We start from the raw sequence: 27814 nt of genomic DNA, 5'->3' as shown, positions 1-27814 counted from the left end.
ATTAAGGATAGAGATACTTCTAACTATTAATAATTTAGTTGATGCATTAATTAAATCAAGACCCTATAGAACCTTTTAGGAACTTGTTAGGTAGAGATATGTCATATAGAATGAAATTCTTAAAGCTAAACATATAATTAAATACACCCTTACAATTCTTTCATTCATTCAGTCTCATGTGTTATTTGTTAAGATAAATCTTATATTCCAAAATATCCCAAATTACTTATACTAATATAGGGGTATTACAGGTCATTCTACATTTCCTCACATTCTAGTTGACATTGGCATCTCCAATCCTCTCCTTTGGAGCAAGTTCTCATGGTAGGGGATAGGTCATGGGCTCAACTACTAGATTATGAGGACCTCCCCTTTTGGAGTCATCAATGCTTCTCCATTGGATATTTGGTTATAGATTATCTTTTTGCATGTCAAAGAGGCATTGTCACTTTTTGGAGGGACAAAAATGATAATTATTTGACTATTTGTGCATCTAACTCTTCCTCTAATGACTCTCCATAGGGTAATGATGACTCCTCCGAATGTTATGGTTCTATTGAACTAGCCTTTTGTAGCCTAATGGATCTAACCCCACCTCTTGTTGTTCATGTGGTCCACTCTAGCCACATGCAACCTTCTCTAAATGTTGTTGCTCCTTATTCACATCAAGGCTTGACTATTGAGATAAAACATTGCTAATATCTAGAAATTATTGTTGTTGATTCTCTCTTGAAATGGGCTCTTCCACATTCCTCTTGTAGTTGGGACCTTACTGAACTTAAGGCTTGAAATTGTCCAAAGGTGGAAAAAAATAGTATGTAGACTCTCACTCACCTCCCCAAATGGTGGGTGAGTTGTCTACCTATTATTGTTGTGGACTAGAAGTTGCACGTACTAGTTTGTTTCTAATGATCTTTCTTGACTTTGTTGTACATGTTGGAATATTTAGGAAATGAAAGATGTTGAGGCAGGGGGTAAATTTGTATCCAATCAAAATGTGGAGAGCCAATCATATAGGTGGGTTTGTTCATGCATTCCCCAGTAGTAGCCCACTTAGCACAATCATCATTTTCATCAATTCATTCATCAGCAGTGCCCATTTTAATGAAGTCATATGCCTTCACATGTATCCATTTTGTAGTAGACCACTTCTCTCCTTCTATAACAGGACAACTTCCATGCAGACTATTTTCATCTGTTGTCCCATTTGGCAAAAGACTAAAGAACATAATAGCATCACCTTTTCTTGGCTTCACTATATTAAAAAAACAACATAAATTTCATTTTTCACTTGTACTACAATCATCTCATAGATCATTTTAGTTTTGACTATGAATTAGAAAATAAATTATATTGATAAAAATAAAGAATATTAAATGTAAACATGAATGCTTAGTCAGTGTTAATTTGGAGAACAAAAAAAATTCCAAAGTATTTATAACTGAATATCCACCTTTGGCACATTCTAACCAAGAACTGTCTTTTAATTGGTCATCACTTTCCTGACTACCCAACAAAGATAATTGAATAATATTTGTAAGAGCTCACATACATTTTATGATATGGATTAACCACATAAAGTGGGTGTTTGATGCAAAGAAACTAACCTCTAAATAGGGAAAAATATTCTCACACCCCTTGATCACATATGATACATGAGCACTGTGGCAGTTCTATAACCACCTACCTCTTTGTTAAACTTATCATGGAAAAAATCAACATGAAGTTCATATTTCTGGCCATTTTCATAATGTAAAATCTGTATTGCCTCGCCATTCTCTAAAAACACCCATAAAAGAAATATTAATGAAAGAAACTTACAAACAAGATCTTTTATAGTATTCAAAAAATTAGGACTTACATTTTAATGAGGTCATTTCATGATTGAAATCTTGGTTAAATAAAGTGGGAAGGGCCTGGCTTGAACTAGTAAAATTACATTCAATGAAACTAGGTAATGAATTTCTTTTTTCATAAGAAGTTGTACAAGAATTTACAGTGTTATAAAAATGGAACAAAATTTTGTAATCATCATCAGAATGATACAAGTTCTTTAAAAGAATCTTTACCAATACATCACAAATTAGACTTAGGTTACTACTATTTTTCAACATGTTATTACCTTTTGGAAGAAAGGTCCAGGTTGCTATTCTATCTTCAATCCTTGCAACAATGTCATCCTAATAAAAATTTACAAGCAATGCCAATAAATAGCCTTTGTAGAGGAGTAAACATAAGCCAGGAAAGATCTACTTATTACATGATCTTAATTAATATAATCTATAATATGGATATTTGTTAAAGCCCAAGTGCTTGCTTAAAATTTCATCCAACTAATTTATAATGAATAGTCTCATATTTCTCTACATTTTAAAATCAGGCTTTGATTGATGGATGAGCCCAACATACCTAAGATTTATTTAAGAACATTCCTGAGCTTGTCCGAATCTCACTCATAATACTCTTCCTTGATTCATTATCTACCACCATTGATTTCTCTAACTTGTCTCTTGCCTAAAGTTAACATTCATGACTATAAGGAAATATTTAATAGTGCAAAGGTTAGCCCTTAGCACCCTTACTAGACTGCTTAACTAATGAAAAGTATAGAATTAACCAAAACAAACCAATGTCACAATAAACAAAAACAAACACAAAATCAATTAACCAACTCACATATTCTAATTCATACTAAACAAGAGGTTGCTTCTAAGTCTTTGGAATTTGGTGGAGTCTCTAGTAAGCTAGGGATTGATTCTTTGTTAATGTAGTAGTGCTTAATACTAGATTTTGTTAGTATATTTATTTTATTTAATCATACTTACAATTTTAATTCTAATTGGTCCTCCATACATGTATGATAGTTCTTCATTCAAGTAGTCACTATTTAAGAGTTTTTTAAAGTATATTTTTTCATTTCATTTTGATAGCTCATCTTAGGTTCATGGGAGTGGAATCACAACCACTCATTGAGTATTGGGTTTGACTTTTGATTAGATCCAATTACTCTTGTCATATGCACTCTCCTCCTTTAATTCTTTAATCCATGGATGTCCTTTAGGCTCATTTCATTATTGTGCTTCTTATTATCTCTTTACATCTTGCAGGTTTTTATAGATTTTGTGTTCTTTATGATCATGGTTCAAGTCTAATTTTGTTTCCATACTTCGTAAAAGATGGGATATTTACTTTAGTTTCTTATGTTTCTTTTGTTTCAATAATAGATATGAAATATAATTAGAATAAATAAACTTCATACAATTAAATTCACTAAATAAGTAATCAAAGTGGGTTTAACCATGGACAAAATTCTGTAGTTAAGTGAGTTCTAAGTTGAAGTAGTACTGGCATGAGTGCCCTCAGCCAAAGTCCCAGTGCTTTAATAGATAGATTAGTGCCAATTGCTACTTGTAAAACATAGATCAATGAATTTGACTCAAAAACTACACAATTAAATCATAATAGCAATATCACAAAAAAAATAGCCTCTAAATAAAGACCCCCTCTCAATTTCAAACCCCTATACAAATAAGACGATCATAGAGATTTATACTATCCTACTCTACGAGGGTTTTAACAAAATGGCCAGAAATTAATTTATAAAAATAATTGAGTTGAACTAAACCCTTATTCAAAACTCTAAAATTTTCTTTTAAACACATTGACACGACAATGGCATTCCCTTTACAATCTTAGATGATTTAACAAGAGAAATGACTACTTTCTTTTGCATGAACATTAGGTAAATGAAATTAAATCCCATTAAATTGAATTAGTGGACATAAAGTGTTATAATGATAGGAAAGTGTAATTACCAATATGTAGAATGACAATCCAACAATAAGGCAACAGATACTCATTCCTCCTACAACAATCTAAAGAAAGTTTTCTTTATTATTGTTAAAATTAATACATAGTAAATGTCCTTATAATAGTCTATATTTAGGACCTAGCTCATACCATTAGAAGTGGTCTCCTACCACATTTGTCCATCAACAATGCACCTACTACTGTCTTAGGCACCTGCCAAGCACCACTTTCTAATTAATAAGTAAGACAAACGTGTTTAATCATTGAGAGGAATTAAATAAGATATTCTTATCTAGAATTGACCATTTTTGGAACCTAAACTATAGCAATTGCAACTGATGTTGTCTGACCCGAAGAATAGCCTACAACAAAGTCCAAATTAATTATATTACATTAAGGTCCAAAAGTCTTTTGACCTCTTATGAATTCGTTCTGCCTGTAGTTTCGACTTGATATTACTTTTTATGATCTTGTTGTTTCTTTATTGTATGGGTTTGAACCCTATCCCACTTTATCTAATCAGAACAATTATATTACATCTAAAACATAAAAGAACACATTTATATCAATAGAAATGAAAGAGAAACATCTAATGTCCTAACGTGGCTTCTCACCAGAAGCCTCAAAGATTGCATTGGATTAAAATATAACACCATTGATTCCACCAATTTGTTGGTATACCGCTAGGCCAACACCAACTTGATATAGTAAATACAATTGTTAAGTTGTAAAGGATGACTAGATAAATAATTAAGATTCAAATAACAAAATTTCATCAAGTACAATACATATTATGAAGTTGTAAATGATGAATGGATTATTGAAAGGAACTTTGGATGAGTAGATAAATTATGGAGAACCAACAAATGATTGAGCATATTGCTTACAATGACAGCATGAGCATAGTTTCTGTGAAATAAATCAAGTATTTTGGTCTTGGGCAGATTTTCCAACCCCTCTATATATTCTTGTATAATATATTCAATAGATTGATAACCTAATATCAGCAGCAATCAACTATTTTTTTACGTCTTAATTGGAACTGATTAGCTCCAAAGTTTTACTCAAATTTTAGCTTAAATTGAAATTGGAAGCTGACCTAGTTGCTACTAGTGAATGAAAAATATATATATTTCTAGAACAAAAAAAGATACACACTAGGATTTCAGTTGCTTCATATGACACATCACATTGGCTTCCCCTAAGAGCTTGTAATGCTTCTTTAAAATCTTTATCATGACCAACCTTTACCTGGAATGCATTGACAACAAATGTATTAGAAAGAGCACCACATTTCAAACATGTAGGGTTTTTTAAATCAGATATTGTACAGTTCTTAGATGGTCATTTTAAAACATCTCACATTAATATGAAAATTGAGCGTGGAAAATAAGACAATTTTGACTATTTAATACTTTTAGTTTAGAAAACAAGTCATAAATTACGTTCTTATAGTACAAGAATACTTTGACTTAAGAAAAAAACTACACAATATTAAAACATGACATTGTGCTTTAAAAACTAAAAAGGTACTTATAACAAAGAACTTCATTTGGACTTGCTAATTGGTTGTCACTATTAACTATAAGTTTATCTTTAAAGTTTGAGATGCACTTGGTTTTGAGAATAGTTTAATATTCTCTACTAAACAAGGCCAACCACATGAAGGTGGAAGCTCATTTGGCCTGTCCCCCCCACCCTAACATCACTCTAAATTCCCCATTAACATTTAATAACATTCATTCATTCATCCATTTTTGAAATATAACATTCAATCATTATAATCACATGATAACATTCAGTCATTATAATCACATAATAACATTCATTAACACATAAAATTCATTAACACACAACATTCATGAATAATTCATTAACACAAAATTCATTAACACGCAACATTCAAGAGTAAGTCATTCATGAATAATTCATTAACACAATATTCATTAACAACCAACATTCATGAATAATTCATTAACACACAACAATCATTTATTTTTGGTTTTCTTGCTATTTTTTTCTTTTCATGAAATTTCTAAGAAGAATATCAATGTCCTCATCATCCCCCTCCTCCATGTCTCTTCATCTGTTGAGGAACATCATGAGGTTGCTGCACCAAAGAGGGGTATGCTACAATAACAAGTACTTCATGAGTTCAATTCACACCATTTTATATTAGTGACTTACGAGTTCTTATTTAAGTAAAAGAACTATAAATCAAAAAATTAATTTAAAAGAACAAAATATAGATTTTATTTACTTGAATGTGTGACATGAGCTACCTACTGATCAGTTTGAACATCCTCTGACACTCATTCATCAACATGACATGATTGATCTATATCCTCTAAAATATACACAAAAAAGGTTACACTAAGTTCAATTAAAATGTTAAATTGGATTAATAATTAGATAATTAGTTTTAAATAGCAAATGAGAACCTCCATGGACAATATGAGGCACATTAGGGACTTCATGATGCGACATATGATCTGTGTCACAATTAACATGCTACATTGCAATGTTATGCACATTATTATCAACTATATTGTTGCTCAAGTATTCAACTTCTAATATATTTTCTGGCATATTTACCTATGCACATGATGCAAGGGACTATTCAGTTGGGGAAATGGAAGCTTGTTGTAGGCGTTCAGCCATAGTTGCATAGCCTTGCTTGAAGGCAATTCTTTTGTGTTCTTCCATGGCCTCCAAATTAAAATCAGCACCCTGTATTATTTTATTACTTAAAAAATTTATTTGCATTTTATAAATACTTTTTCTTTGCAATTCATTTACTACTACTTACAACTCGTGTGTTGATTTTAGAATATCCCCCAGAACCAAGTTTATGCCACCCAACCTTTTCCAGCCTGGCCTTTGTTTCCTTTGATGTGTCCTACAACCTATGAAAAGTTTGAAATATGTTAGATGATATAGATATAAAGATTAGTACTAATTAGTGTATTACTACATTAATGTACTAGTAGTTAATACTATTGCATACCTTCTCGCACTTGCTGGTGTAGTTTCTCTTCGATCATCCTCCCCTTTCTCCTTTGCATCCAAAATGAACTCATTCCATCCCCTCACTGTAATAAAGGAAGGATGCTTGTACTTTAGGTTTAGGATGAGATGAGTCCCTCACAACCTTAAGATGTTTGCAAGATGTTTGTAACATTTTCTTATGATAAAAAATATTATTATCAAACTCATGCTCTAAATATTTGATGAGCTGATCTTTTAATTTTTTATCTTGAAAGTTCCACCTTTTAAGAAAAAACACAAAATTGTTAGATATAGCTAGTAAAAGAAAAGTCCTGAATGAAAGGAAAAATGTTGCACCAATTGATGATATGAAAAAAAAAATAGTGGGATAAAATTAGTTCACTTATGATGTTCCACCTTGTACGTATGGTGGGCCTGAATATTTGTAGCGTGAGGTCATAAAGCTTCCAATAAAATGTATCATTTCCTAAAAAAAATGTCATGGGATAATCAATCCAAAGCTTCTTATGAATAGGTAAATACATATTACATATAAAAAATAATTATTTAAAGTACCTAAAATCTTAGGACATTTTAAAGGCATTGATTCATCATTGTCAATCTACAATGATGTCTACATAGCTCCTATGGTAGAAACACGGGTAGCTCTAGGAAATGATGGTGAATTATCACCAATACTTGCACTATGATCTGTCTCTAGCATAGGAGATGGTGCATCTCCTACCACAAAAAAAATCCACTATGTGATGCACCCAAGATAAAAGTACAAATTATCAACTCATAATTAACACAAAACCAAATATAGCAAAACAAGGATTTATCAGTTGGATGTCCCCTTATTGTTGACATTGTAGTCGGCAATCTCGTATGGACATCCGTCAACCTTCTAGGAGTCTCCTAAACTTGATGACTTAAACAATACATTGTTAGAAAAGAAATTCTAAAATAATAAAAGTAAGAGTTAACTTAAGAAGTTTTTGAATGTTCGAAATTAAAAATTCCTTGTAACGTTTCAAATAAAAGATTATTGTACTAGTGGTAGTCAGAGCTCTGCTAGTACCGGCCTCACTGCATTGTCCTTGACCAGGTTTTGGATCAATTGCCAAAAAATCTTGTAACAAGAACACATATTACATATTTTACTTCACAACATAAAAGATTATAAAATATAAATATTTATTGAAATTTTTCTATAACTAAAGATTCATTACTGCTTACTTCATAACGATGAGCTTGCGCTCTCAAATTAGATAGCCTCTTCATCATCTTCTCAGATGGAATATTTGCTTCATCCAAAGTTCTCATTATTTCTAAATTAATTTTTAATTTTTTTTTCTTCAACATTATTGTAACATTAGGAGTTTCTGCAATATCATCATCAGAAGGGGTAGCTAGTGGCTCTGTACCTACTGCATGTGCTTTTCCCTTATCCTAAACATCGGATTGTGAGAGGAATATCAGTAAAACTATCATAAAAACTCAAAAAATGTAAATAAAATAATGTAATAATATAACCTTTTTCAACTATATAATTTGTACAATTTCAATAAGGTTTACCCTTGCTAAAGAATGGGTGGGAGTGGCATCCTCGTGGCCTCTATCATCTGTTGGATCCATATCGTCCTATCACAAAGATTAAACATAAAAACTTCAACTAACTGAAAGCAATAGACAACAAAAGAAAACTTATTAACAAAATGGTATATAGTACTTACAACCCTCATGATAGTAACTTTGTTTTTATCTATGCAATTTAAGTGGTAATCTATTAGCAGTTCTTCCCCTACACTTATTGATTTTATTTCACAAACAAAAACTTCATTCCCCTCACGTGTCTCAAATATGCAATTGGGTTGCTTACTAGTTGAGGAAGGTCACGTACTATTTATAAAACCTACAATATTACTTGTTGCTTTTGGTCTCCCATCAATTTATGTAGCAAATCTTTTACTTTGATCATTTTCTTTCTGTTGCATATAATTAGCTAATAGTGCATACTTATGCATACTTTTTTTATATCGAACAATCCGCATCCAATCACTCTAATTGTAACATGGACTGACATACTTGAACAATTCGATAACTTTTTTGTAACATACATTTATCCCATCCATGGAAAATAAGCCAAAACCATGTAATGAGGATGGAGCAATGCAAAATATCCTCTCATTAACATAAAAATATGTGTTAATTGGAGGTAGCTCATTGGGTACCCATTCTTTCTCAATGTCTGTGTATCAAAAGGGCGCCTTGATGTTGCCTTTGGTCTCATCATCATATGACCCCCCATTAGCAAGGTAAAATTGCATGCATTTATCAAATTTTTTTTCTAATCTTTTGACCTCTAGTTGATCTCCCTATTTTAGTTGTACTACATGTAGAGCTTTCATCTACCATTTTCTCATTTCCCTCATTCAATGTAGATAGATCTGACAAGTACCTATTCGGTGGCACCTGCAATCCATCAAATGGAAATTTTATAATATTTGAATAATAAATATAGAATAATCAAGTCATGACTCATACACATAGTTCTTTCTTGTCTATACATGAGAGATATAAAATGTAGTACGTTGAAAGTGATTATACAATTATATTTCTATACGGACCTTCTTTGTCTATATATGCATTATATGATTATATAATATGTCTATTTATAACATACGTGGTCAATGATAAACAAGAAGAATATAAGAAAATTATGTCTATTTATTGAATGATACCTACTAATCCATGTCACTGTGCACGATCTAGGCCAAAGGGGTGACGATGTCTGTAGTTAATTGACTGTTTGCAAAAAGGGTGATAATCAGATACAATATAAACAATGGTAATTATAAATAACATATGTTGTATTCATTAGAATTGAACACAATAAATATTTAATCATATTTCTTGCATATGTTAATCATTTATCTTAAGTTAGTTAAAAATTACATGATACACGTATGCTACAAATAACTTAGAAGACAACATGAACAATATGCAACATCATAAACATGAGCAAAATTTACCTTATATATGGAATGAAAGATCATCAATAGAAGGGGTGACGATGTCTGTAGTCATTGATTATCTTCTTCATCCTCATCCTCATCATTATCATCATCATTATCATCATCATCACCATCATCACCATCATCATCACCATCATCACCATCATCATCGCCATCATCACCATCACCATCATCATCATCATCACCATCATCATCATCATCACCACCATCATTTTCATCACCATCATCTTGATCTTCATCATCTTCAATATCTTCTTCTTCCATAACATTATACTTTATTGGCCTTCCTCTTGGATCATGTCTAACAAAAAATGAACAACCCTATTTATGTGGAACCTCTAAGTAAAACACTTTCTCACATTGTCTTGGAAGAACATAGGGCTCATCTCCAACTGGCTCAAATGATCGTGTATTAATCATTGTAAATCCATTATCATATTGAATAACCATTCTATCTGGATCATTTTGATTTAGTCGTAACCTGTACCATTTGACGACGAATATAACTATTTTGAAGGAGTTAAAGTCACACTCAATTATATCATCCAAGATGCCATAGTATTGATTTTGAGATTTTTGTGGATGTATGTCATTTCTAGATGATATATTGGTGACCTCAAAAACTACAGGTATCCTAGAATCACAAATTTTCTTTGTGTCATCCAACTTTTTTATGTGAAATTTATGGCCATGATAGTACATAGCTTTTTGGTGCTTGACCTAAAAATTTTGAAGCGTGTGTAAATTATTTGTATCATGAGTTGATACAAAAAATACGTCGAGTTATGATCATTAATAAATTTTTACATACCTCTTCACCTGTTAAACCCTTTACTAGATCAACTACCATCAGCGTAACATTGGAATCTCCATTATGATTAGCTTCTGTAACCAATGAAGCAACACCTTCCCATGTTAATGAGAAACCATTTTGTTGACATCGTTCAATCCATACTATCATTGAATCAAGATTGTTCACAATATACAAATGTATTGCATCCCACTCTCGACCACTTGTATAAAAAAAAAAACACCAATTATAAATAACTTATATTGAAGATTTATAAGAATTAATTAACTACAATAACATCTTAGATTTACCTCTCACTTTCCTTGATCTACCTTTTCCCATCAAGTACTCCCTTTCAAATTTGTTAATTGAGTTGGGATCCCAAATATGATCTACATGGGTCTTTGCTACAAACTTAGGAAGATATTCAATAATGTACACCATGGTCTAGTATGCCATATATCCCTCCACCATAGAACCCCTAGAATGTGTTCTCTATCAAACCAAGCCTTTCAAAAATTTCAAGTGCCTCTCAACCATCCACATTGTCCTGGTTGGTACAGGTCCACACAATTCAATCTCCCCAGCTTGATGTATGAGGTAGTGTTCTTGTGCATTGAAAAAATTTGGAGGTAGACACCTTTGCATTTCACACATAAGAAGAGGAATTTTTCTCTTCCAATATTTTATATCTTCCTTATTGATTTCTTTAGATGACAACCACCTCACGTATTTTCCAAGATCATATATAAACTATTTGACATTTTTGGCAAAGTGGTGTGGGAGAGATAGAGGTAGAACGTACTGCAATACTTGTAAAATGATCTTGTCAATATTTTATAAAAGAATGCAATTAAAACTACATGCAGTATACAAATATATAGTGAATACAAAATAACATGAATTACCTTAATAAATGTATGCCAATCATGTGTTTTCAACCCTGGCCCAAATTTACTTTTCTTTGATATGAGATTGTTTATGTCCGTAGCAAATCTTGTGGGAAATTGTATTTTTTTATGACTTCTTTTATAGCATTGCTCTATTACTCTGACAATAACCAACTAAGGGCACTTGTATCAATTTGGTCTCCATTGTTATTTGATCAAATGCCATTTTTCATTGCATGGTTGGATTCTTCAATGTCACTATAGGTTTTGACAATTTGGTCTTTGTCATGCCTTCCATCCAAGATTTTCCATAATGTCTTTGTTACATTCTTTCCAATATGCATAGGATCAAAAAAATGCACAATTGGGAGTTTCTCATAGTACGACAACCTAGTAAATTGCATAGGATAAATTTTTAGTCCTTTTGTAAGTTGGTCATTGATGCCTTGATGACCTTCACAAGCATCAATTACATTATCAGTAAACAAAACAAAATATCAAAATATAAATTTGAAACAAAAACCATTAGATGGAATGACATTACCTCAACGATTTATTTTATTGTATGCCAACTTCCATAGGCAAGGTGCCATTCTTTGTGGCTTTGACATAGTCTCTTCTTTCCCACTGAAAAGATGTTTTTTGGTATTTTGGTACTTATGATTTCTATGCAAAAAGTTTCTATTCTCATCGAACACTTCCTTTCTTAAACTTTTTGAATGACAAGATTTCATTTTTGGACCACAAACTAGACATGCAAATTTTCTCTTTGTTTGAAGACCTATAAGATCTTATATAATTGGATTAAATGTGTTAAATTTTTTTTGTCACTATAACATACCAAAAAAGAGGTGTTAAGAAGAGAATATACAACAAAAATGTGTTAGCCTAGGGGCATCATGTATTGTCCATACAAGTATTGCATGAAATTGAAATTGTCTTTGTCCTATTGGTCTACATATGTCATACATAGTAACCCCATTCCATAACACCATCAACTCGTCGATAAGGGGTTCAATATATACATTGATATATTTAACTTGGTACTTACCTAGTTGAATGAACAAAAATATTACATAATTATTATGACCATTTTGATGGATTAGTAATAATAAATAAATTTAGATGACCATTAAATCAAAAAATATCTGGAACAATCAATGTCAACATTATGTGCTCTCTCTTTATGGACAACTAAGGAGGTATGTTATTGTTGATAACAAAAATAGGCCACACCAAGTAAGTAGATCTCATCTCTCCAAAAGGATTGACACCATCTGCTACCAATGAAAGCTTGAGATTACGAGGTTCTTCTTTAAAGTGTGGCCATTTTTCCTCTATTTCCTTAAATTCTGAACCATCTGTAGGCATTCGCATAATATCATCTTGACTTCTATTACATGCATGGTAATCCATAAATTGTGCCAAGATATTGTACTTGAATAATCATTGTAGACATGGAATAATGGGAATATGTCGAAGAACCTTGCGAGACACCTTTTTTGTTAATTAATCTAATTGATATCTACTAGTATGACAAATAGGGCATTGTGTTGAAAATTCATGTTGCTTATGATATATAATATGATTTTTTAGACATGCATGTATTGTTTGATACTCCATTCCAATATCTTGCATGATGGCAGATAATTCTTAGTATGAGCGAGGTAGAATGTTTGATGGTGGTAACAAACTCTCACCTATCAACCTATGACCAAAAATATAATTTGTTAATTTCAAGAATATTAATTACTACATGAACCCAATGTTAATTGTAAGGGAAGTACGAGTAAAATAATGAAAGAAGATGACATACCTTAACATATGTGTCATTGCTATGTTGGATAAACCATTCATAATCTTCAAGTTCACCAACAATAATACAACAACAAGAAGAGTTATTTTAGAGCCTTCATATAGGGACTTGTGTGCCTTCTCAAGTATAGGTACATCAAGCTCTGCGTCAACATCATCTTGATCATCTTGATCTTCATCATCATGGTCTTCTTCCATGGTATCATTGCCTTCTACCTCAATATTCACACCTCCATGTTCCCTCATTTGGAAATCCACATTCTTTGAATTGTCATGGTCCATAACATGAAACTTATGGACATTGAGCTATATGAATATGATGACCTTATATTAGCCATGACCATGGTTTCATCATCAAATCATGTCTTATTTAATTTATAAATTATTAAAATACATACCAATGGATGATATTCATTTCCCCCTTCAATGTGACCATGTTGCCTACAATGTTCCTTAGCTATTTTGATTAGATATCTTCGAGTCTTTAAGCCCTTACAATTTTTGCAAGGACAATAACATTTTCCATCACCTTTTTTTTAAAAGTTAGACCACAATCTAGCAATTGTCTCCCTATTTTTTTGTGCATTGATATCGTCAGACATGGTCTTTCTTGAATGGAATGACTTGTTGGTGGAAGAAGGATGTTTTTTTTGCAACCTAAAAATGGAGTAGTAAGAGGAAGAACTAAGAAGGATTTGAATCTTTTTGTGTTCCTTTTGAATCTTTGTAAGGCCTGTGAACAAGTAATGTCTAAAAACACTTGTAAGTAGGCTATTTTATAGGAATGAGTTGTATGGAGGGGTTGAAGAACTAAAACCTTGAAAATATTCAAGCTCTCTAAAACCATAACTTAATTGGTATCTTCTTGAGTGTTTTTTGAAATATTTTCAAAATGGAAAATTTGGAGGCCTAATTAGGGCAAAAGGCTACTAGCCCTAAAATAAGGGTTTGAGGAGATTAGTAAGAAAACATGGAATTTTGTGAGAAAGAACACTTTGAACCTAATCAAATAGACTTGTATGGGATCCCTCCATCCTACTACAACACTAGTGAAGTTCTTGTTGAGTTGAATGAATCTTGATGCTTTGAGTCTTGCATCTTTTTAAAGTGGATTATTGAAGTAGGAAATTGGTAGAGATATCCTTGGAAATAATAGGTGGATTAAGTAAAGAATTATCCTAGTGTGGGGTCTTAGAGTAAACCCTAAGAAGGCTTATTAGTGAGCCTTGTGAGGTCCTAGTAAAGGTTAATTAGTATTTGCTTACCATTATGAGAAGTTGAAAACTATAAACTTTTGACAACATTCCATACATTTTTTTGGCCCTAATTCATAGTTGTCAAATTATTTTTGTTAAAAGAGAAGCAGTCAGTTTGTTCAGCAAGAGAAGAGAGTTAACTAATTTACTTCATTTCTTTACATTATTTATAAAGATTGTAACTTCTAGATATATATGAGATTCTTAATTTCTTAAGCTTTAATTTTGTTGCTTTATGTGAACTCTACTTTGCAGATTCTCAAATATGATAATAAAAGCATTCAAATTCGATATCTGCTTCAATCTTTTAGTAAAGCTTTCAATACTTACCTCATAGCTACTAGAAGCTTTGGAGGTATTTGAGCTCCCATTTCTATCTTTTTCTATTTTAAACCTTATGAAGACAGTGCAAATGTATACACTTTAGAGAAGTTGATGGAGGTCATCTGAATTATGAAATTCCTATTAAAATGGAGTTCAATTTATTATGATATAAGGTAGTTGACTTCATGTTAAAAATGCATCTATGATGACAGTAAAATACTTAAGAAGAATTCATTACATATAGTAATATAAGAAAGACAATAAACTTATAAAGTATAAATCTCATATCAACTACAAATTATACTTACTAAATAGTGCAGAGACAATTCTTCTATAAATTGGGCCGAGCAAGCTTTTGAATGAATTATAATTTGTGTTAGAAATGGAAAAAGAAATATGTAAATAAGCAAAACCAGGAAAGAATCTAAGTTAATTAATGCATGAAAAGATATTACCATAAGATAGGAGAGAGAAAGCTTCAAGATCCAGCAACATGAGACTAGATATTTGAAAAGGGGAAAGCAAAGAAAACCCCTTGTGACATTATGAATGAGGCATGAAAAGCCTAAGAAGAGAGAGAGAGAGAGAGTGTGTGTGTGAGAGAGAGATAGAGCAATCACTAATACAATAATTGAGAAGAGGAAGAAATCTCATCATAAATGAGAAAGGAGGGTCATCTCTTAAATAGAGATGAGAGAGAGGAGTTAGAATGTAACTCCCATGTCTATGAATGCCACCATTCATAAGTGTGTGAGGCCAAGTGTGAGATTCCTCTTAAGGAGGAATAATCTAAATTACAAATTATAATAAATATTTGTCCTCACATATTCCACTAGATGACAAAATAAGATGTAGTGGAAAAAGGACAAAAAAGAAATATATTAGGATACCTTGGCTTATATCCTAATATATTATAACAATAAAGAAAGGAGGTCTAACCTTGGTTTATAAACACACCAAGGAAATATTACAACTTATAACACCCCCCTTTAATCTTTACTTGGGGTAATTATACCAAAGGATATTAAGTCCAAATTTTACAATAATCTGCAACTTAATCTTCAATATGAAGTAATTTGATTGTCTTCAAGCCATATGATACATTTGTAGATTGAAGAGAAGTACATTAGTCCTTTGAATGTGATCAAGTGGAAGCATAGACACATCTTCATATGTGAAAAATTGAGAAGGTTCCTTGATGGATCACTTGAAAGAAAAGTAGAGAACAAAAAACAAGACAACTATCCACAAGTAGAATTACATTGAATGGTCAAGTTAGTAAAAAAAATGAAGTTATAATAATTATAATCAAGGAGGAACTAAGAGATATGAGGATAAATGAACGTGTTCACCAAGATGCAGTGGAGTTAACATGATATCTAAAATAAGTCATAAGCTCAAAATGATCATAATAGATGCAATAAATCTCCCATGAAAGGAACATACTAATGCACAAATGACCACAGACAAGGCCAACTAATGAAACCTGCATCAACATTGTGTCAATCACATGGATATAGATAGTCCACTAATGAGTCATCCCACTACAAGTGACTGGGTCGTGACTCCATCACCTACATGACCCACAATTTAGGCAATAAAGAATGCAGAACATTATCACATTGTATATTTATCAAATAAATATAAGAGAGACAATAATAAATAAGTAGAACATGTGCCTTAAGCACCAAATAATTCAAGTTACATTTTTCCAAGAATGATTGCTGATGTGGACCAAAGGAAGGGTTTATGAGGAGTAACAACATATTGCCTTCAAATAAGAAATCCATCACGGACAAGCAACATCATTGCCACGAGGAAAAAGATCAACATGGGTCAAAACAACTTTCTCAAATAGAGTCTCCAATATTGGATTGCTCCAAGATATGGTAGCCTCCTCACCTATACACTAAAAGAATTAGCAAAGTGTAGGAAGTCATACCATGAATAAATCACAACTAGGAGCATACACCAAGGAGACAAGGAGTTTAGAATGGGAAATCCCCATAAAATATCATCCTCGCATTGAGGAACAAAGTGGAACAAATGGAGGGAAACTCCATTGAAGTAAATGCACACCAATTATAGGTTGGAAGGATACTCCACGGGCTAGATAAGGCAACTATGAGTCAGTTTAAAAATGTCAGGTCCACCATAGTTAACCTTGAAAAAATTGGCTCCCGATGCAACTTACACAAGATCAAATAAAAATCATATAAACCAATGGTATAAAACCATAAACTACTACCATGAGCATAAAGAGATGCTATAAAAGCATAAAGCTGCAACCATGTGTAGATAGATCAATAGAACATACAAAAATCAAATCATTAAATAATGAAGGCAATAGTGTAAGATAACTCATAAACCTGAAAAATTCGAGAGATAACATTGAAGAGAAATAAGCAAGATAAGTGTATGGATATCAGGTAGAAAACTCCATTAAAGGTGAACATGGGTAAGTAAACTATTTGAAGGATTGAAAGAATTAAAGATATTTACTTTACACAATAACATACACATCATAATCAAAATAGCTTGTATATTTATCTTGGTATATATGTGTGCACCCATATATACTTGAATAAATATACCTAAAAAAAATATCATAGTATGAAATCACACCAGTACAATTATTAAATCATAGCTTAATGCTAGAAAAATGATTCCCCCCTTTGTTTTTTAGAATAATCACCTTTATGTTGAATACCTTGGTTCAAATTATAATCTCAAAGTAATAAGAACATAAAGTCATGGGGCTAGAAAAGATCTCCCCTTTTTCCCATACATATGCCTCCAAGATTGGAAGTGTTTCAAAAAGTAAATTTTTTGAAATAAAACATTAAGAAAGATATAACTATGTGCATACAAAGGCTGGCATAAAAATTATAAAAAAATGTCCCATTTCTATATAGAAAGAGATGTGTAAAACCATAGTATAATTGATAGTGAGACACACTAATCAATACTTGGGAAATACAAAGAATTAGTGAAAATTGTAGCTATAAATCATCCCCCTGAAAAGGTATAAGTAACAATGAAATTAATATATCGTATTTAACATTTGGTGCAAAATCTAGAAAATAAATCAGATTTGTAGCATCCTTTAGCAAGTTCTTCAAACAAACAATAAATGCAATATGTGGTATGCATATATGAGAGTTTGAACTATTTAATTTCATTTTGTAAAATTAATATAGGCATGCTTATATAATAAATAAACTAATAAGATATAACCTTCTATTGAAGTTTTCCACCAAAAAAAAGTGTTTCCTACAAATAATAATCAAAATGAATGTCTTTTCATATCATTTAATTTAATCTATAGAATTAATGATTAAAAATAGAGAAAAGGATAATTTTTTTTAAAAACTTAGATAAAAAGTTTTAATAGGAAAAAGCTTCCAACACAACGATTAATTATAAGCTTCTAAATTAGAATAATTGAAATAATGAATCACAATAGAAATAAAAGAGACAAAAAATTGATACTCAAATTTTATATAAAATGTTATATTACACTTATTTTTAAATAAAATAAATGTCTAGTTTAAAAATACGGATTATAACAACAGACAAGAATAATAATTATGAAATGACAAGTTCTGTAAAATGAATATGAAATCTCTTCATAAAATCTTAATGATGTAATCAAAATTTAAAATTAATATAAAATTAAAATCTTAACCGTTTCTAGTAGAGGATAAAAATGGTGAAAACTTTTTTAGGCAGAGATGATTTATTATAATAAAAAAGTTATGATGAAGATACAGTAAATAGTACTAAAAATGGCATAGAGTTGGTAAGATACAGTCTAGCCACAACTGCTTACTCAGGCATTGTTTAGATGTGAAGGCGTTATCTGCCAAGTGTTAGAAATAAGAGTGTTACCTTAGCTGCTAAAAATAGCTCTTGCAGAGATACTAGCATTGAGTGTCGCTTGTCTGCATAATTAAAATTCAAGAAAAGAAATGGTTTGAAGTCTAATAACATTTTAATAATAAAATATGCAGAGATAACCTCCTTGTAAATTGGTAGGATTGAATCAAGCAAAGATAGGAGATAGAATAAAGTAAGACATAGAGAGCAACTGATCCAGATGCATAGAACGACTTCCACCACCATTGCCAATCCTCCACACACAGATGCATGTATGTAAGCACTACAGAGACCTCAACACATACAATAACAAGTAGGATGAGCACAACAAACAAGAACCCAAAGACATCGTAGAACCTTCAAAGCAAAATGCTTGACATGATGAAGAAAAGTTCAATGAAGAGGGTTCCAAAAAGCAAGGTACCCGCTCCCAAGACAAGAAGCCAGGATGGGTATTTTCTAGCTGGAATTTCTCTTGGAATTTGATTAGTTCTAACAGGATACTGAATGGCTTCAGCTCAGGTTCCAATAAAACCTCCCAAAAGTGTCAAAGGAATAGAAATGCAAAACCAAAGAGATAGAAGGATGAAGTATAGGGAAATCAGGATGGGTCATGTGCTATGACTACCCCATAGAATAAAATTCAAGATTGTTAGGATAAAAAATACTATTCCAGGGAAGAAACATGCAACAGACCATGCTACAGATCACCAACCCATGGAATCCACTTGAATAGTCCTCCACATTCTAACAACAACATAAGCAACAACAATTCCCAGGAAGATATACAATAGAATCATTCCTGTTAAAAGCATTCCTCTTGAAGCAGGAGACATGAACCCAAAAAAAATGATGTCAAAAACCAAATGGTACCAGTGGAAAGCATTATTGCAAGCACCATTATTAGAGAATACCCAAGATAAAGCACCACAAAGATAGGCCCACTCAAGCTACAAAGATAAAAAATTAGATAGTTGAAAGAATATAGTGGCCATGGAGACTAGTCCAATGCGTTTATAATTAGGGTGTCATAGTTTTGCTTCATTGTAAATAGCCAAGGCCATGAGAGTGTTCTTCTGGGCTTTAATGATCTAGTTTACATGTGTGGGGTTGAGGAATCTTGGCCACTGAATATCTGAAGGGTTTTTCACATTTAGATTAATGTTGTTAATGTTGGTGTCATGTGTAATATGAAGAAGTGTAGTGAAAGTTGTGAGTGAGGAGGGGTGCTTACCTTTAATGAGCATTAATGCCCATGGTTGTGCAATGAAGCGACCTAGGATTGCAGTGGCCATTGAGCATACAATGTTGAATCACTTGAAATATGTTTTAAAAAAAAACATTCTTCTTCCATGTAGGCATAAAGATACATCTATCCAGCCACCTGGATTCATTATTTGAATGAGGTAGAGTCTTTGAAGAGACGTTACTTAATGACTACACAAGAGGGATGAGACAAACACATGACTAACTACAGAGAAGGGAAATGCTCGGGCTGAAATCTTTATAGGCTCGATCACAGACATGCAGAATGAGCAATAGGAAAAAAAAATAAAATGAAATTGAAAGTGCAGTAAGAGTATTTTAGATTTTGATTAATCTAAAAACAATCCAAAGTTGTACAACTAAACTGTTATATATTAAAAAGAAATCCAAGAGCAATGTTAATAACAAATCAATATTTAAAAAAAAAAATAATGAAACCTCTAAGAATAGAATAGTTTTTTTTTGTAAACAAAAAATAGATATAAAACTTGCAAAAAGGCTATTAGAATTAAGTTCCTCTAGTTTTGGCAACAAACCTTTCAAGACAAGAGGAAAAATAAAAATAAAAATAAAAATAAAAATACAAAATTGCATGAAAATTCCTCTTCGGTGGCAAGCCTTCCAAAAGGGGTTAGATGAAAACTAATAGAAAATAAGAAGTAACTTGCACAAATTAGAGCAAACAGAAGTTAATCAGGTTTGGCAATAAACCAGCCAAACCCAAAAAGAAAAAAATTTTAATTTCTTCCAACTTAAGAAGATTAAGAAAGAAATTAGTGAAATCTCTCTCAAGAGTCTCCTTTGAATCGTACCTTCATGCAAACACTCAAAAATAAAGATTAAACTGCTTTGATAACATGTTAGAAATGGAAAAAGAAATATGTAAATAAGCAAAACCAGGAAAGAATCTAAGCGAGTTAATGCATGAAAAGATATTACCATAAGATAGGAGAGAGAAATCTTCAAGATCCAACACCATGAGACAAGATATTTGAAAAGGGGAAAGCAAAGAAAACCCCTTGTGACATTATGAATGAGGCCTAAAAAGCCTAAGAAGAGAGAGAGAGAGAGAGAGAGAGAGAGAGAGAGAGAGAGAGAGCAATCACTCATACAATAATTGAGAAGAGGAAGAAATCTCATCATAAATGAGAGAGGAGGGTCATCTCTTAAACAGAGATGAGAGAGAGGAGTTAGAATGTAACTCCCATGTCTATGAATGCCACCATTCATAAGTGTGTGAGGCCAAGTGTGAGATTCCTCTTACGGAGGAATAATCTAAATTACAATTTATAATAAATATTTGTCCTCACATATTCCACTAGATGAAAAAATAAGATGTAGTGGAAAAAGGACAAAAAAGAAATATATTAGGATACCTTGTCTTATATCCTAATATATTATAACAATAAAGAAAGGAGGTCTAACCTTGGTTTATAAACATACCAAGGAAAGATTACAACTTCTAACAATTTGAAACAAGGAATCACCATTTGGCCTACAATATACACCAAGCATCATGCACTCCTTGAATTTAACACAAAGTTTAGTAGAGGAGAAGCACTACAAAGGAAAAAAATAATTGCATATTAATTGCATAATACTTATTGTAGACACCTAAAAACCTTTAGAAAATAAAGTATTTTTATTTTCTGAAAAATTCCTGATGACATCATCATTAATTAATTAATTAATTATTTAATTAATTAGTTTATTTTTATGCCATTAAATCCCTTTATCTTAATTAAAAATATTTAATTAAGGAATCCCTCCCAAAAATGTTTTAATCTTATTTAAACATTATTTCCTTATTTATTAATTATTTAATTAATAAATTGACCAAAAAACCCAAAATAAATAAAAAATTTATTTTTTGCCCAAAACTTGGCCAATTTTCTTAAGACCACTAACCTCTTCCAAGATCTTCTAATCCTTCTTTAATTTTGATTAAAGACTAATCCCATCATTTCCTACCCCTAATCCCAACTCAAAATATTTAATTAAGATTAAATATTAATCCTCATGTTTATTAAATTTTTTTTAATAAATATCTCCTCAACCCAAACCCTTGAAATAAATAAAACTTTATTTATTTCCTAAAAATCTAATTTATCATCATCCTAAGAAGTTCTAGACTCTTCTAGAAAGTCTTCATCCTCATCCTAGGAAGTTCTAGACTATTCTAGAAAGTCTTTATCCTCATCCAAAGTTTAGACTCTTCTAGAAGATGTCTTTAAACCTAATCCTAATCCCCTCCTAACCTTGTCACATTCCCTAAACATGGGTTAAGACTTACTAACCCAAGCCAAAGTTAACAAATATCTCCTCCTTCACCCACCCTCATTAAATGCCATCCACTTGCCTATCCCTAAGCTAATCCTAAACCATCCTAATCCATCCTCTAATCATTTGCACAATCCTAAGCAAGCTTAAAACCCTCCTAATCAAGCCCAAGTCAAAATTGCTCTTATCTCCCTCAAAATATCTCAACCATAAAACTTTATGAAGCCCACTAGGCCATAAATGACTCTTCCAAGCCCTTTTATTGCTCTTACAAGCCATTATGAGGGTCTTTATGAAGATTTTATCTCATTGAGCCTCCTTTGTTGACTCATCCTTCCCCTTTCCTCTATCCTCTCACCCTGTGACATGTGTCACTCCCTGATTGGCTGTAAGGAAGCACAATCCATGTGCTCTCTTCTCATGCAATCTGAGCCCTCCATGAGCCTTTTCCCATCCTTGCATCTTAGCCCTCAATCCCTCAAGCCTCTTGCCTATAAATTGGATCCTTCCCCTTTGCAAAATAACACAATCCATGAAGTAAAGTCATAATGCCATTTTAAGAAGCTATTTTACATCAAAACCATACACTCATACCCAAATTCCAACTCCATTTGAAGCCATTTTTGAAACATAAGCTTGAGCATACATCCTATCTATTTAGACAAAGCCACTCAACAAGAGAACTTCTTATTGAGAGAGTCCATTAATGGCTCATATTCTCAATTGAGAGCTCATCTTAGTCTATCTTGAAGTTTATGATTTTGTTTAGTTTGTATAAGCTTTATTTAAATTTGGTTTCTATTAGCATACTAACATTGCTCATATACATTTTGGCATGCCCGGTGGGACCCCGCATGGGTCATCTTCATTAGCTTTTTTAGTCAAGTTTTGTATGTCATTTGCTAATTTTGGCTAATTTTTTTTGTTTTTGTGATTGGTAGGATTGTATAAATTGGTTTTGTAGGTCCACATGAGCATGAAAAAGACAAAGGAACTCATAATCTATCTCATAGTGTTTGCAGATTTTTCAAGCTTATAGGTGGGCAAAGCACTTGGAATTCTTCTTCCTCTTCTTGTCTATATTCTTCTTATTCCATCTACTTCTTCTTCTTCTTCTTGTGGGAGATCTTGGCCATTTTTTTGAAGGAAGCAAAATCATACACACTTCTTTTTAGTGCTTAAAATGAACCCCTAAATCATACTTAAATCCATTAAAAACTAAAAATTTGCAAAAAAAAAAAAAAGCCTTTTAACAAGTGAAACTAAACCAATTCAATCATTTGCATCCTTGCAACATCAAGGTTTTAGATGCATTCATGCAAAGTTAGGAACACTTCATTTTTGAAAATTTAAAAAGAACTTCAAGTTTCCATTTCAAAAGGTTCAAAATCAACACTAAGTGCACACTAAAATCTAAATCAAACTCAAAGCATCAATCAAGGATAAAATGAACCTCATTTGCAAATATTTTAAAGTTCTTTTAAAAATCTCATGAAAACTAAGAATCCTAAATGGTTGGCAAAAATTGTCCTAAAAGCTTTGTTATTTGTTCCAAACAAATGTCTTGTTACAAAATCTTGAATGTTTCTTAGGTTTTTCATGCATCAAAACAATCTCGGAATATCATTTTTGGGCTTAAAATATGCAAACTAGAACACAAAATCTTGAATGAAAACCAAAGTCCAAAGAGTCATTTTCACTTTTGAGTCCAAAAAAATCTTGAATAATCTAAGGTTAAAACAAAGCACTTCAAAGTTCTTAAAACAACACACAAAATCTCAATCTTGAATGCTCAAATGAAAAAACTTGAATGTTTAATCACTTGTCTTTGAATGCATGTTGCTAAAAACACTCTTGAATGCCATGGATTAAAATCACATTTTTCTTGAATGCATGATTAAAACAACAAATCCAATCTTGAATTCCAAGGATCAATTAACCATTGCAATATCAAACACTTCATTTGGAGCTTCTAAAATTGAACAAAACAAATCTCTTTTCCACATGCAATTTAGGTAAAGTTTGATTTTTGGACATTTAAGAAACTTTGTTAAGTTAAATACAAATTTGCAAAAATCAATTTGAGTAGTTCTTTGGACTCACCTCTTTTCTAATCACACATCAATTCAACCATTGGTTGCAATCTCAGTGCCATTTATGGGGATGGGTCTACTTGAAAAAGGTGTTAAATGTTCCACAATCTAACTCACTCACTTGGTCTTTGAACGTTTGCTTTAACTTTATCAAAAAATTTAAATGACCAAAAATCTAGATTAAATCGATCACACTTCAAGTTTGGGCTCTAAAATTGAACAACTATTGATGTGGAGGGCCTCTGGGCGCGCGCTTGACAAATCGAGTCTCACACATCTTTGCTTTGGGCTTAAAACAAATTCACACCAACTCTTGAATGCTTTAAAGGAAATTAATCGATACTTGATGTGGACGGCCTCCGGGCACGCGAGTTTTCTTTTGTTGACCCTAACTCTTCTTCTTGTTTGCATACTTCGATCGATTTACTTTTGTTGGCGCTTCAAGTTGGAATTGAGCATTGTCTCTTAAACATGAGTGCTTGCAAAGTCTAGATTAGCAGACATAAGAGTCAGTTGGTAAAAGAACAAGCGTGTTTTTTTTTTAGCCCAAGGTCATCCAAGTCATCTCTCCCCTTGTTGTCTTTTGAGGCCATCTTGGGTGCATAAGATTAGGATCCAAAACCTTGTTTCTTTTTAGGAGGCCTGCTTGGAGATTTCATCACCCCTTGGACGACCTCAACTCCAACGTTCTAGCGGAGTATAAGAATCGGGAGGTGAATCGAAAGACACCTCTCTTGGAATCAAGATTTTTGTCACTCGGGCTAAGCCTCAAGGAACTTTATACCCTTGAGAAGTGAAAGAGGAGAAGTGGGTTACCGCTCCTCTCGGCTGTGTGACATCTTGTTGGTTTCATCTATGGATTTGGGCCTCACGTACCTTTGGGTATATTGAGGACTCCCTAGCTAAACCAACTGTCAGCCTTGTAGATAACCATCTAGAGTGTTAATGTGTTTGAAGTGACTGATTGAAACATTTGTAAAACATACACACTCCTCAGCGCAAGTATCACATTCTAAGAATCAAAAACTTCTATCTGGTTGTTCCTATCTATTGCTTGCTTTTTTATTTGTTGAATGAATGTTTGCCAAACTTGGTCAATCCTAGCTTAGGGTACACTTAGCGTAGTCACTTCCTATTCTAGAAGTTGAACAAGATGAAGAAAAATAATCGAAGTCTCTCAAAGCCAAGCAGATTCAAGAATTGATGTCAGAGCAACCCAAACCCAAACAGAAGTTCCACAACGTTAAACTCAAACCATCTTAGGCATACCAAGAACTTTCAGCCAAGAGAAAAGAACTAACACCAAGTCCTCGAATTGCCAAACTCCATAAAGTAGAGGATAAAGCTACTGAAGAAGCACTTCAAGAGGCCTGGTTAGAGCGCACCATCAAATTTAGCCAACATCTAGGAGTTAATCCTGCTTATGCCTTACCAACTAGGTATGATTTCTATGATTAGACACCCTTGTTTCTCCACACCTTCTTGGATAAGCTTCACCTTAGAGTCATCTTTGTAGAAAAGTCAGCCATCTTAGGTTATCCCCTTAAGCATTATTAGCTCATACATCTCATTTAGGACCAAACCATCTAGCCAGCAATCCAAAATCTTCACATCCAAGCCTTCAAAAATTGTTGTCACCTTGCTAAAAGTTTGCCATTCCTAAAATCTTTCAAAACAACCAATCTCACCAAGGTTATCCCTTTGACAAAGCTTTGTCTAGGGTAATCTAGCTTTACCACTTGTTATCCCTCATCACCTTGAGCTAAAGGTTGGGATCCACAAGTGGTCAATCTTGTGTTCTTGCTAAAGGATCATCAGTCTATCCTTAAGTTGACACAATCACCACCAAGCTTGCACATAGGAAAGTAGACCTTTTTTGCTTTGGCAACATATCTTTGAAGTTACAATCCCCAACCCAATCCTCCTTAGGTTTTGTCATATAGCTTTGCCTCAACCTAGGAAATCATTTGCATAGAAAAACCTTCCTCCCTTTTGCATCCACCAGCATTTGTTGCATCTCATCCCTAGGAGCATTTTTCATGCCACCTGTCACTCGCTTAGCCAAGAAGAAAGAAACAATGGAGCCCTATCATTTGGATCGAACAGCCTCAACCCCCTTGAGCACTCAACCATCCTTCAGCCCAGAGAAAGCTATGCCATCATCTACTGACATTGAAGCTTTCATGAACCAACTAGGAAATGCAGTATTGGTAAACGCCATTATAGACAAGAACAAAGAGACAATCATGGCTAATTTTCGAAGGGACAATGTAGGAACCTTTGACTTTGGAAGACCCCCTCCATTATCAGATCCATCTCACCCATTGTTTGGGTAGCTGCCACCACCCATAGGCTCTTATGATCCAAATCATCCTCAATATATGCCAAAAGAAGAGCCTCCAGCCAATCCATATGATCCAACAGACAGAAACATACCATCATCCACCCAAGTTGAAATCTCCATGCCGCAAGCCAACCTAGCCACCACCACTCCATCCTTGGTTCATACCTCTCCGCTCCAAACCCCCTTTACCCAAAACGCCTCACTGTTCACGCCCTTCACTATTGCTACTGTTGCTCCCCAAACCAGCCTTCCAAATCCACCCATCTCCCAAATTACTGCTAGCATCTTTGGCCAACCTCAGCAATATACAACAAGGATGCCACCCATGGGGCCAAGTAATCAACCTTTCATCACCCCCAACTTGTTCACCATAGCCCAAAGCACAATCCCATCATTTCCATTAGGTCTTGGGAGCTTAGTGCCATCAGCCACAAATCCACAAGCTACTACCCTCACTCCACAAAGCTATCAAACCCCACAAGCTACTACCAATGTTTTGCCCAGCTCTCAAGTGACCCAATCTCTCACCACCACTCTACCAAGCTTCCGAATCTAGCCACCAAGCTATCAAACCCCATCAATTCCATTTCCTAGCTTTCAATTCCCACCACCTCCACCACCAACTAATCCATTACCTCCTATTACCAACTACTTTTCAATGCCACTTCTAGGAGGTAACCCACCAATCCAGCTAACCACCAATTATTTGCAGGTACCATCCCAAATGGGGGTGCAGCCCACATACCTTGGTCAAACCCCACAAGCCCCCTGATCCTTTCCCCAAGCTTTACAACCATCTTATACCTTACCTCCACAAAGCAATTCATTTATCCCACAACCAGCTTATGTTCCTCAATCCCAACCTCAAATCCCATATCAACAACAAGCCTCGCAGCACATGCAGCACTATGCACCACCTCCCCCTCAGCAAACCGTCATCCACCTTGCAACTACACAAACAATGTACAATCCCTATCAGCAAATCCCTCACAGCCATCCATATTCAGTGGCCCCATCTAGTGCATACCTACCTCAAGGCAC

General features: G+C 33.2%; 1 pseudogene; it reads right to left on the bottom strand.

Annotated features, from left to right (window-relative positions):
• Window positions 1–905: 905 nt before the first annotated feature.
• LOC149571673 (putative prolyl 4-hydroxylase 6) lies at window positions 906–27037 on the bottom strand (annotated as a pseudogene).
• Window positions 27038–27814: the final 777 nt, after the last annotated feature.

This window comes from Cupressus sempervirens, chromosome 2, assembly GCF_028749045.1.
Source record: "Cupressus sempervirens isolate cs-2001-9-10 chromosome 2, ASM2874904v1, whole genome shotgun sequence".
Taxonomy (NCBI): Eukaryota; Viridiplantae; Streptophyta; class Pinopsida; order Cupressales; family Cupressaceae; genus Cupressus; species Cupressus sempervirens.
The sequence above is the reverse complement of the archived record's forward strand: the minus strand, read 5'-3'. Positions and strand labels throughout refer to the sequence as shown.